Source organism: Crocodylus porosus, unplaced genomic scaffold (assembly GCF_001723895.1).
Source record: "Crocodylus porosus isolate Cpor-Errol unplaced genomic scaffold, CroPor_comp1, whole genome shotgun sequence".
Lineage (NCBI taxonomy): Eukaryota > Metazoa > Chordata > Crocodylia > Crocodylidae > Crocodylus > Crocodylus porosus.
In genome coordinates, this window is record NW_017728886.1 from 160,446,117 (window position 1) to 160,454,681 (window position 8,565).

At 40.7% G+C, this 8,565-nt stretch overlaps 1 protein-coding gene across 1 annotated transcript in view; it reads left to right on the forward strand.

The window, feature by feature from the left end:
- LOC109316110 overlaps positions 1 to 7,818 on the forward strand; it is a 396,050-nt gene extending 388,232 nt beyond the window's left edge. Inside the window, exon 9 of the transcript XR_002102772.1 lies at positions 3,130 to 7,818. The gene's annotated coding sequence lies outside the window, so the exon portion shown is untranslated. The remainder of the gene's footprint in view (positions 1 to 3,129) is intronic.
- Positions 7,819 to 8,565: the final 747 nt, after the last annotated feature.

The following is an 8,565-nucleotide window of genomic DNA, read 5'->3' on the forward strand; positions in this document are numbered from 1 at the left end:
GGACTGGGAGAACAGGCAGGGGATGGGCCCTTTTTGTTTCAAAGATATGGTCAATTTGGCAGTGGCCAAATCTCCAAATCAGATTCAGCCAAATCAATTTGGGATAATGATTCAAGTCACTTAATTGAATCACTGTCCCACGCATCACTCGAATCTGAATCTGAAGTGAATGCTAGCCACTTTGCACCAGCCTAACTATAGGCACACCTTTTTGTGCTTAAAAACCTAATTTTTACCTGGTACTGGGTTTTCGGTTGTAGCCATGTTGGTTTAAGGACACAGGCAGTCAAGGTTCTTTGAGTAGATGTGATATTTTTTATTATATTATTATTACTCAGTTGGTTTAGTAAAATATATCGCATCTACTCAAAGAACCTTGCCTGCTCCTTTTTTATATATGAAATATGTTATTGCATATATAGACAAATGCGTAGTTACTTACCCTGATTTGCTTGCACAAATGTTATGTTCTTCACCAGTCTCTGGATGATTCTACCAATATTTGGGGAATGTTTCCAAGTAGTTCAGTCTTTGTGCTCATCCAGTCCTTGCTTTTTTCTCCTGAAATGATTATCAAAACTGGCATATTTAACCGTAGTTTGTCAGGGAGGAGCCTGGGCACTGAACTTAAAGATTCTGGCTATTTAATGTAGATGTTGGAATGTCCTCAGATGGTGAAATGACACTACTGAAGAAGCTGGATTTTTTTTGATCAAGAGGCAAACATTTTCACATTCTTTGAACAGGTCACTCCACCTCTTCATTCTTATTCCATTTGCTAACTGAAGGTTGTCTTAGATCTAAGCATGTACATTAGACGGAGTAGTCCTTAATAGCAATGCCAAGAGCTGTGCATGTGCACAGAAAAATATAAATGTGCTTGGCCAGAATAAGTATGTCTGCCATCCCCTTTGACCCACTGGGTTAATGTGGAGAAAGTCATCAGCTCACTGTCAAGGTTTGGTATAATTGTATCTTAGATCCAAATAGATCCACTAATCTCTCTCTCAAGCTGCAGTAGTTCTGTTAGCTGAACACAAATGGGACTTAGGCTGTTCATGCAAGGTAGCTGCCTTAGCTTTGTAAGCAAAAATTCTGTAGACATCCTGCTTGTGTCTTTTCTTGCTGTTTCCCACTCCTATGCCAATCATTTGGGCTTACCATTTCAGTTATGAAAGAATCATTTTGAGGTTTGGCCATGCAGTTTTGTAGATTTTAAAACTGAACACAAGTGCCTAATTTGAATTATTCACTACCCACAGGGCTAAGTTTGTTTTATATGTGCCAATATCCGATTATGTCCAATCCAGTTTTGAAATGGATCTAAATATAACTGGGCACGCTGCATTTTAAAACTTCTTTTGATACCTGTGATGTCCTTATGATCTCTGCATACATGATTATAGTTCTGGAGCCCTCCATATAGATTTCCCTCACATTTAGGTGCTGCTACATCTGGATTTTATGTGGAACTTGGCACCTCGTAGGTGCAGCCCATTGAAAAGCCCCTTTCTGCTAGGAGCCAATGAGAACAGGCTTTAACTGCCTTGTGCAAATTCTTGTAATCTGTTATTGCATGAGCAGTTGGGAAGGTTGAAAACAACACAAAAGAGCACTTTCTTCTGCTTGTGCTCCCTTTTCCCATTCACATACTATACATATCTTTCTTCTGGGGAAGTCTATGCTTGATCTCCATTACATAAACCTTGCAGCTTGCAGCAAGATCCTATGGACAACAGCTGTGTGGGTTCACGACAGCTATCTTTTTACATTTTCCTGACACCGTTTACGGTTTCAGTGCAAAGAGCCAGGGAGCACAGCATTGCGTGGTGGTGCAGACAAAGGGGATGGAATACTCTGTGCCACCTGCTCTGTCATTTGCACAAATGCTAGGGTAAAACAAGCTACAAGCTGTTAACTCTGTTTGTTGGATGATAACTTTATGCAGCAACGATTCCTTCAGTCATCAAGGTCAGCTGCTTTTCTTCTTTTTTATTTTTATTGTCAGCCAACCACTCCCTTAGTTCCATGCCGCAGGCATGCGAATAAAACAAGCAAGGATGTTAACCTTTTGGAGCAAACACTGTTCTGAAGTCCCAGGGCCATAGTTGGGGCTAGGAAGGGCTGTGGAGAGGTGAAGAAGTTGAACACCATGGCACAGCACCTCTGCAGGAACTAATGATTGCTGCTTCTCTCACTACCGAGAAATGTCACAAGATCTGGAGCTTTCATCAGGGCAATGTTAAAATATTTCCCCTATTTGAAACCCTCATATGCCAAACTGCCAGACCCAGAGCCCTGTTGTATTCAGTAAAGCAGGAGCAACCTTTTGCTTGTTTTTCCAGCTTGCTTGTAGGACAGGTTGCTCTAGTAAAATCACCAATTATAAAAATGATGAATGCCCCCTCTGTTTGTACATTGCACTGGGACCAGCATTCCCCACTTGAGCATGTCTAGCCCGTGCTGCTAGATAGGGGATAGGAGTGGTCTCTGCAAATGTTTTATTAGTTTAAAATAAATTATTCAGAATGCAGGTTCAGCTACAGATTGCAGGGAAAGATAATGGAATTGGATTTCTGAGCCTGTTTGCCCTGTAAAGATATGGAGTATGCTTTTCAGGAATTCACTTAAGTGGAATCAGCTTTGAATAATGTAACCTAGAAGTAATATTGCTGCCATCCAGCTAGTGTCTGTGGAACAGCATCCTCTCATCTCTTCAAGTATTGGTAGTTTACAGATAGATATCTAACATTTTTTGGGAGGGGGTATAGTTAAAAGAAAAAAATCATTTTAACCACTAGAGAGGGGCATGCTTTGTACAAGATTTCCCCCCCCCCCAGTAAATAGTTGACCACATCAGCATCCGATTCGGGTGCGTCATGTGGTTTCTCATGTGACGCTGGGCTTTGCTGCGCTTTGGAGAGTGAGCCTTTGTGACTCGGCACTCCTGGACAGTAACATTCAGCAACACGAGAGACTTTTGGGGGGGGGAGAGCCAAAAAAAAAAAAGCCCAGAGAAATAAAGTTGTAACCATTTATAACAATAATACTAATTATGATTATTCTTTATCCTTAACTCTTTGATTTTTATTTTTAATTTTGGGTCTTCCCGTTCCTCCGTTCCTGCAGGCTTAGAGCTGCGCTGTTCGGAAGAAGCGAGATTGTCTTCCCTTACAGCTACGACGCTGCATCGCTCTCGGCGTATCCTGCTTTTTCCCCATTTACCTGGGCGGCTGCTGCTGCTGTTTCTGCTGCTGCTACTGGGGCTGCTGCAGTCTCACTGCCTGTGCTTCACCCTGGCATGTCTGATTTGAGACTCACTCGTCTGCACACTGCTAAGGAAGAGCAGCGATGGAACTTTGTGCGCATTTTTTTCCTATTGCTGCTGGAAAAGAAGGGTTGCAATGTAGGGTGTTTTTCTGGGGGTTGAGGTGGGCTGTTAATCTAAGGTGGGATGGGAGAAAGTTTAAGGAAATATGACGCAAAGTAATTCAGTACACAACAAGGGCATCAGCAGCAAGAATCCAGCCTTTGTGGCTCGAAAGGATTAACGTGGGAGAAGCCACAGTGATGCAGTAGTGCTTCACCTCAGCATTGTGCTGGAGATGGATAAATAAAGGTACCCGTTGTGTCCGCCTGTGAGGGTAAAGCCTTGGAAAGAAGCGAGCCAGCCAGCGAGAGAGCAAGTGAACGGAAAGAAGAAATGCCGTGTGCTGTTTGTCTGATTCTGTGCATTCTCATTCTAGAGATGGCATAATTTGCAAAATAATATATGGATGGAGGGACTGTAAATTGTAGCCTGAACACTCCTGATGCTGTCAAGGAGAGGACTGATGAGCTAGGTGACTGTACCGATGTCCCCAGGGAAAAGAGCGGCCATGCAGTATATATTTATATATATATATGTGTGTGTGTGTGTGTGTGTCTATGTGAGTGTGTGCATATGTAGTCATGAAAAAAGACATTTCTGACCAATTTACACAGGAAGTTTGTCACTTTGCTGGATCAGACTTGATTGCAGCTTATATTTTCAGCTACAGCTCTCCACCCATTTCCTGAATAAGAAGGCACTTTATGAAAACAGATGTATGCAGAATTCTTTGTAAGAAATGTGAAAGCAGCTCCTTTCAATTTAACACCTTGAAGCACTGCATCTTCTGCATTGTGGCAAGAGGAACTGTGGGGTTTTTGTTTTCTTCATCTTAAAATCTTTATAAACACAGCTGTATTCAGTATGGTGAAAAATTCTATATTGTAAATAGAAATGTGATCAATCTAATCAAAATAAATGTATCCCAGATGATTTCTGGACCAGCTGGCTACCACAGACTTCAGATGGCTAAATGCTCAACTGAGATGAATTCAGCATTATATTTACATTTTTTTAGAATTTCAAAATCAGCCTATAATTACAAAAAGAGATTCTTGGTCTAGTGAAAAGAGGCAATGCTCACAGTTTGGCAGTGAATTGCTCTGAAATGCATGCTGATATTTTTCGTTCCTGGATGGACATTTGAGAGATTGTGTTTTTAGAACAGATGGACTTGTCATAATACAGACAGACTTAGTATGGTAAAAACCAGTAGACAGCTCAGGTTGGCCATATCTGAGTAATGTGCAAAATGAAGTTAAGGGAAACAAATGCTGCTCTCAGCTAGTGAGGACTTTGGATGATTTTTAGCAGCTGCCTACTATGAGAAGGAGTTATTTTGCTTTTGTTTTTTGTTTGCTTTTTCTTTTTATACATTAATCCAGACCATGAAGTCATTTTCAAATACGTACGAGGGAATTTCCCAATAGTCATGGTGAGCTACCCTGCAAGACGCCTGTCTGGCCCTTCCACTATTTGTTACCCGTCCTACAAAGGCAGCCCTGTGTGTTGGATTATATTTAGCCGGCTGTTGGATAACATTCCTGTGTGGGGGTACAGGAGTCTTATTACTCCCAAACTGTAGTTTTGTTTGTTTAAAGAAAAATAGCCTTGGAAAATGCATTGAGTTCTGCAAAGGAGTTGCACCTTGACTCTCCATTTCTTGAATGCTGTGTTTCCAACTCAGAGACTTTAAAGCAAACAAGGAAGAAGAAGAGACAGACTCCAGCTCATAGCTTCAAAGCTGCAGAGACAAGCAAAATGTCAGCAGCTTGTAATTAGCAGTTCATGGTTACGTCAGCGACTGTATCTCTCCAAGAATAACTATGTGATGTATGCCACAAAATAAGGAGATAGTCATAACCTAGTTATCAAGCCTGGTTCAAACGAGAGCAAACGGATTAATTAATCTTCTGTGTTCATAAATCAAACATGGATGGATTACATGCAAAAGACTTGCTGAATTCTGCATAATTGAAGGGTAAATTATCAACTTGTCAGAGGGCACATAGTCACTAAGCGAAAGTGTGAACCCTTTTAAAAATGCAGATGAACTATCCAAGAAAATGCCTTTCATGGCTCCCTGTAGTATGAGCAGCTAGCAGTATGACTCCGAAGCATGCTGGAAAGGGCAAAAAATGGCAAGAGACAGTGAGGTGTTTAAAAGGAAGGAAAATGCAAAGGAAAGTATGGTGAAATTCTGTGTTGGCATTAATGATGTGATTCTCAAATACCACTCGAAAAGGATTAGGGTGGCCTGATGTGGTTTACGTTCAGCTGCTGTGTAAGAGGGCAAAAAAAAGCAACGACCTTTGTGAAGCTCAGTGCAAAATCTTGAAGCCAAACATGAATGGCTCTTTGGGAATACTGTAGAGTACCAGGGATGCTTGCTCTTAAAGGAACATGCCCAGGCCATTTTAGGATATTTTTGTACTCTGTGCTCGTTTTAGATCTCCTCTGCTAACACAGCAGCATTTAAACAATGATTGTGGGGGGTACTTAATCTGCTCTGATTGACCTTTTTCACATTCTTGCTGTAAAATGTTTACATGGCTTTTATCAATGCCCTTTTGCAATATTCAGCTTGCATTTCTGTTTCTGTTCAGGTTGTTCGCTTAGTTTCCATATCCCCAGCAGAAGTCAGTCTCAGTTCAGCTCTGTTTGTTTACCTCCTGAAGACACACTGGGGCAGCTAGATTTTTGTATTGCACAAACACAGGTTTTTTGACCGTGAACACAAATTTGGAGGAGGAGATGACTGTATATTAAACCAATAGCTCTTTGAATTGCATGTAATATAATTTAAACATACGTACTTTAATTAATAGAAGGTCACAAAAGCTGGCATTGTCTGAGCCCATTTTAATTTACATCTTAGACTTAGTCAATGAGCATAACCTGCCTGGTCAGAATAGTGTATTCTGTACACTCAACAGGGTGGAAGACATTATTTTGTTGTGTTAGTTCAAACAGCTGGTCATTAATGCAGGACCCATCTCCAGAGTGAAGTGCTAGTGGACATGAATGGCTGCCTGATTAATGCTGCCCCTCGAAGGGTCCTTCATCTAGCAGTGATGCTTGCAGCAGAATAATGCGGCATGATTTGATTGCGCTCTAACAGGGTAGTATGTCATTGTGTCACCCAGCAATTGAGGTTATTATGGGGCAGGGCAGACAGACGGGACAGTGGGGTTACTAGACCATGGCATTTTTAGAAATACAGGCCTGACCTACTTAAGAGTTATTCTTGCTGGCTGGCAGCTGGCTGGTGCATGGAGTGTCCTGATAGGCTGAGGCTGTTGCTAGGGGGAATTAGCATGAATTTTTCCACATACAGACTTGGTGATTGAATGATAAAAGCTGACTGGAATTAGAGATTCAGTTCAGTATTATGCAGATTTATCTCCCTTATTTTTTTTTTTTCACTCCCAAGTGCAGCAAAAGGACCAAAAGATAGTTTGTTTCTGTTTATTCTTTGACCCATTTTTTTCCAAGGGAGCAGAAGTGTTATAAAATTTTGATCATCATTTGCTATTTTAATTACTGAACTGATGCCGCAAAGGGTATTTTGAGGCATGCATCTTTAATGTTCTGTATATTTAAACCCTGTCCTCCTTAGAAAAGAGCAGTCCGTTTATATAACCGGTGTTGCATCCACACTACTGCCTTGGTTCAAACAAACTGCCAAGGATTCCCGGACTGGAAGCGGGGAGATATACCAGGTTTTATTGCGTAACATTATTCGTGACTATTTTTGGCTGCACATGCTTCACAAAATTAGGCCGATGTTTATGTTTGTGGATGAAATTCATTTCCCCACTCTCTGTCTCCCATATGTACAGAAACACACCCCGGGTTTCCTTTTACAGAGGAGTGTGTTGTGTGCAGTGCTTATCTGGAAAACTGTTTGACTGCTTCTGACATCTCTGTATATCATATTCAGTGCATAGGTTATGTCTAGCCTGTGATTAGTTTGATAAGATAACTGCTTCTGGATTTCCATGTGTTTTTTTCCATATTCAGTATGGAACTGGATTTGCTCAGTAGTTCCCTCTTCCTTTTTTTCCCCCTTTTTTTTTTAATCCCCATCCTTTTAAATCAGTACTGTGTTATTAGAGAACTCTACACTCCCTCAGGAGGCAAATAAAAACAATGCTCAAACAAGAATTCTTTGATGTCATTATGAATATTTCCTTTGTTATTATCTCTAATTACAGAAGATCTTTGTTTAAACCACAATTTTCCTTTCATGTGATTTGCTTTCCATGCAAAGAAGTTACAGTTTTGTGCTTGTAATTGTAAATGGATTTTCATGGCAATGCATTATGATGTCACAAGAAAAGAATTATGACTTATCTAAATAGGATGGAGGATATGAATGGGAGGGGAGCGTGACTCAAAAATGTTTGTTTTTTTAATTTGCAAAATAAAAATATGACTGCATGGTGGAAAGCAAGTTGATTTGTGTTTGAAACTGTTTTTCTTTTCTTTCTTTCTTTCTTTTGTGTGTGTGTGTGAGAGAGACTTTTTAGGGTGATGTCAGCAACATTCATAGCTGTCTAGACATCCAAAATTTTCAGTGAATACAAAACTTTCTGGTTCCCTTCCCTCTCAGCCTCAACCTCAGGCTCTCAGATAGGTATGAAGATGTGGCAATGAAGACATGTTCTCATGGTTAAAGAAATGCATTCAAGCCTTCTTGTACTATTCATATAAATATTTATATTGCTCCCATCTCTTCCCTACTTTTGACTTTCCCCTTCTTTCTTCCTTCTCCTCATTCCCATTGCTTGGAAGTGTGTGGGTTTTTTCCTCCCCAAATTTATACCATCTGATGAAAGCTTATTCTTTGATCTTCCCTCTTGCTTTCTCCAGATTTAAACCCAAACTGTGCTATTGATGTCTTTGTCCTACTATCTGCACAGTGTGTTCCTTTGACCCCTCAGACTGTGATTTGAAATCATCTCTGTGAATTTGTTGTGAAAGAATCTATATCCTACCCCTGCTAGCAATGGTTGGCCACCATTGTTTCTCTCGTGGATTCAGTGGTCCTCACAAATCTACCTCTACATTGTGATCTCTGTTATTCACTCACAGATAAATCCGTCTGCAATATCACTATGTCAGCTAATAGTTCAATCTGCATGGCTTTCAGATCTCCGAGGTGTTGAAGAAGCATCGGCTCACCGCGGCAC